We start from the raw sequence: 5,036 nt of genomic DNA on the forward strand, positions 1-5,036 counted from the left end.
GGCCGGTATCTGTCAGGACATAAATATTCATCAACCCAGTATACAATCTATTGTATCTTTATTTTATTTTATTTTTTATGCATATATATAATTATATTAATTAAATATGTATATATTTCTAACACCGCTGGATCCAAGGAATTTACCCAATTATATATATATATATATATATATGCATATATATGGGGGCTGGAGGTAGAGTCTGGGTCAGGCTGGGCCGCATCAAGTATTCCACAAAAAAAAGGAGCACAACTGACCCAAGCTAGAATTAGATAACGTTAGCTATGTAATCGCTGACAACAGTGGACAATTCATAGTCATTGGCGGAAGCCAGGACATTTTAGCGTCCTTTGGCTTTTGCCGGGACATCTGGTCACCCTACCACAAGTGATAAAAAAAGCGTGGCAGAAGCGACTCAGTAGAAATGTGTGTTCGACAACAACGTGCCTGCACTAACATTAAATTTTGATCTCAAGTAGAGGGCCACAAAATATCCCGCGGGCCTCAATTGGCCCCCGGGCCGCGAGTTTGAGACCCCTGCTTTAGATGTACTTTGAATACCACCAAATGTAGGGACAATTAAGAAATCAGCAATAGGCCTATATCTAGGCGGCTTGTATGTGGATTGTATATATGGATTGACTATGCATACATACATACATCATGTGATGTATGCTATGGTTAACCCTTATCCTTGTTTAACATGAAAGGAGCCCTCAATGAAATGATGACACCTCTCTCTACTGTTACAGATACGGTGTTTGTGCTGAGTGGTATGGGTTATTAGGTCACGAGAGAGTGAAGGGGAACAAAAACGAGTAAAACTCATGAGTGCGCATGTCGTGCTAGTTAAATGTTAGAAGCAATTTAACTCTGTAAAAGGTTAACGACTTAACGTACGCTGCAGGCCTAAACATCGACTGTTTTCTGTTGACAACGACGACTATTTCCCTCTGATGATTGGTACACTATTTTTATCATTTCACCAGCGCATCCAAAAATAGGCCTTATCTTCATAGATAAATCCTTTTTTTATTCTTTACAAAAACATCAGTGAAATCATAAATATATATATATATATGACGTGTGCCATCATTTCCAATTATAATTTTAAGACTTAACACAACCGTGTTCTCCAAGCAGGCAGGCTTGTGTGTGCGCATCTCTCCCTCTCTCTCCCTCTCTCCTATCCACGCCCCGTCTCCTCCCTCCCTGCCTCACATGGACATGGGAGACAACTTTCTGTGTCTGCTGTGCCGTAGCGCAGTGCAGTCGACTGACAATTAACCCGTCTTTCACTTGTACCCTCCGCTCACCCACGGCTTACGACACATTTGCTTTCTCCCAGGAAAGAAATCCTAAATCCCAGCGAGGAATAGTAGCTGTCCGCTTCAAGGGTTTACCTCCAACTTGTTTTTTTTTGTGTTGGTTTTTATATCCAAGCACTCCATCCGTGCGTTGGGTGTTTTCTTTTTAAATCCCATCTACTTGTGCAGAGACACTGATGTGGGCAAACTAGTGGGAAAGCATCTAGTGAATTCATCGAAATCAATTGCACAGAGAGAGAGAGAGAGAGAGAGAGAGAGAGAGAGAGAGAGAGAGAGAGAGAGAGAGAGAGAGAGAGAGAGGGGATAGAAGGACAGAAGGAGACGCTCAGAGACAAACGGAACGCAACCCGCCTCGCCATGAACAACAACAAACCCGAGAAGGAGACGGAGCCCAGTGAGTTCGCAAACCACGAGGAGGAGGTAAGACGACCTGTTCTGCGCCCGGGCGCTCTTACTTTGATACTACGGGATGAGCGCATCGTGCGTTCACTTCCTTCCGCTCTTAATAAGATAAGACCGTTGTTTTGGGTGCTGTGGGTGACAATAATAATAACGGGACTACGTGTTGTAGTCCTACGTCCAGGAACTAAACATGTACGCACCTGTCATCACCGCCTTTGTTTTAAGCGTCCGGTAGAGTTGCGCATTTCCACCCCCATCCGCCACGTAACTTTTTGGTCGTGTTTTTTTATTATTTGCATTGCAAGCCCAACGTTGTTTTTTTTACATAGGTACACAGGTTGGTCTCGCAATATTGAAATGCGTTCACGCTGAGCGGCAGGCAGGCGAGGAGGAAGGCGCTTCCCGAGCGCAACGCTCGGAGCCACAAGAAAGGGACGATTGTTGAAGTTTAGACCTTCGCTGTCGTAACACGCAGGCGATCATTTATCCTACTGCCTCCAATAGAGTCAACAATCTGCACAATTCATCTGACTTCAGGAACACACACACACACACACACACACACACACACACACACACACACACACACACACACACACACACACACACACACACACACACACACACACACACACACACACACACACACACACACACACACACCTGACCTGTTTTTTATCTGTTTGTCCAAACCTGTAAGGTATTTCGTTGAGGTTGGGGGTGTAATTCCTCAGTAAATTAATTAACAATACAACCCCCAAACCCCCTTCTGGATAAATATTATTCTGGTTGCGCAACGGGGATCAAGTTTCCAAATAATTTGCTCTTGGTAAATATGTGTGACGAGATCTCTTTCCTGCACAGCTTTGCTTTAGCTTAAAAGTCAAACCAAAGAAATTGAAGACTTTGTAAGGTTGACTCCCTGCAGGATTGTCAAGTGTGGCTAGCATAAAGGTATCGTTATCAGCGAGATATCAGTTATTCATCAGAGAGCAGTTTGATTAAGATATGGCCAGTCTCCTCCGAGCAACCAGACATTCCTGTCCCGTGTATTTCCATATTTGGTCTGCCGTTTCAGTTTCTGAGAATGCAGACCAATTTGAAACGCAGAAGTCACAGTGACAAGCAAAGTTAGAGAACATGTAGTTTAATTCAAGGGCTTAGGTACAATAATAAACGTAGGTCTTTCGATTGTTATAAATTGTCCAAAAAAAGCACTTTAATAATTCAGTAGCCTGCTGACAAAAACAAAAATTGATTTACTTGAAATGATTCACCGGCATTCCTGGTTCCTTTAAGAAAACAATTTAATGATTTGTGTTTGAAAGCATTCACTTGAATTGACAGTTCATGCATTCACAGAGCAGATTCAGAGTGAATGTTATTCCAAAGAGTTGTGTGTGTGTGTGTGTGTGTGTGTGTGTGTGTGTGTGTGTGTGTGTGTGTGTGTGTGTGTGTGTGTGTGTGTGTGTGTGTGTGTGTGTGTGTGTGTGTGTGTGTGTGATTGTTATTTGAGTCTGAGAGAGATTGAGAAAAGGCATCAAGGCATATTTACCGAATAATATTATTGTTAAGTCAGGCATTGGCACTTATTTCTATCTCCTAGATACTCATGTGCACACACACACACACACACACACATTGGATTTCAATCGCAGCGTTCTCTGATCATTCATGAACATCTCCCGTTGTAATAAAAACATTATAACCCGATCATATTTCCCATGGTGCTTTCACTCCATATTGGAATAATTTCCCCAACGTAATACCCTAACCTTTATTACATTCATAACTTTTTAATTATTCAATCTACCACTCATCCTTTTTCTTGATACTGCTTATCCTTGTTCTACAGATATTCATCAACGGTTGGGGGGGGGGGGGGGGGGGGTGGCAAAAACGCTAACACATCTCATAACTGGACAAACAAAAAACCCGTTCATAAACTGTCAAACATTACCCAAAGTTAGCAAAAGTTTAACAAACGTTGCGGCGTGACTCTCACATGCTAAAACAATGGCCGTAGTCAGGTCTCGTGTGGAATGACAGCGACCTAATGGATCACCCATTCACCCCCGGTTAGAAGCACACAACCCGTCCCCCTTGCCTAATCTCAACCCCGAGATAGGATTTGTTTATCCATCGTCGGCGTCTGCGTAGAAGCGGCGGCGGTGGTGGGCACCCAACATGGTCTGCTTTCCAGGCGTAGGTATGCGCCCATCCACCCTGCCGAGGTGAAGCTAATCTTCTGGTACTCGGGGGCCCTGATAAGTTGTCTTGCTGCTATCAGGTGCTCTGGATGCTTGCATGCGGCGGTGGCTGTGGTGAACTCCAGGATTAGCAGTAAGGCTCGCAGACGGGAGCGTTTCTGACATGTCACACATCTCAGATAGCGATAAGTGTCAGCCCCCCTGTGCCTTTCCCCTTTAGTTCTTTCCAGACCTCACGCGGACATCTTTGAGTGGGTGTATGTTGACGAGAGTTATTTTTAAGGCGGACTGAAGTAACGTGTGTAAAATGCCAATCCGAAAAAGACGAATGTTTTAAGTGTTTTAATTCGGTGATGACGCTCCCGAAAAGATGGATTGGAAGGGAACGGGATAGTTTCCATCCATCCGTGATAGTGGAATGAGATCATGGACGGAGCGCTGTGGGTGGTGACTCATCCCACCCCTGAGAGAACGCGGTCGCGGTAGTGTTTTTCCGCGTCGGTTCTGTGTAAACTGAACGTAAACAGAACGGCGAAGACAGGAGACAGTTATGGTTTAGGAGACCACAGACAGCTGGTGTCCAGTCCATAAAATACACCATGGTAGCCCCCTAAAGTTACCTCCTAGCTGAATGTGAATCAGCGTTGAATCCTTTGACATTTTCCACGCTGGATCCAAGAGGAAATGACTCAGGATTGGAGCGGGCTGCGTAGCGATCGGAGGCCCAGCTGGGAGCACAGACCTGCCGACAACAAAAGAGTATCTTGGACGAATGCACTTTGGAGAGCTAGAAGACTAGAATATCATCCAGGTTGAGTTCACAAGATGGGGGGCAGGGGGGCGAGGGGAGGGGGGGGGGGGGGGGGGGGGGGGGTGGGGGCGGGGGGGTCCATCTTCCTGGGGGGGTACGTTAGGCCGTGCTTGGCCTTGCTCGTGGTGTCCAGCCTGGTCCTCTTCAAATAGCAGGCGGGCCCCGATGGCCTTTTGAAGTGATCCACGTGGGTGGGGCTGGTGGAGCGACAGGGTGCACGGAGGAGGAGGCTGGGGGCTTGGGGGGGGGTTTGGTCGGGGCACAGCGAGGTAGAGGGGGGTCCAC

The sequence above is a fragment of the Gadus chalcogrammus genome, chromosome 17 (genome assembly GCF_026213295.1).
Source record: "Gadus chalcogrammus isolate NIFS_2021 chromosome 17, NIFS_Gcha_1.0, whole genome shotgun sequence".
NCBI classification, from domain to species: Eukaryota; Metazoa; Chordata; class Actinopteri; order Gadiformes; family Gadidae; genus Gadus; species Gadus chalcogrammus.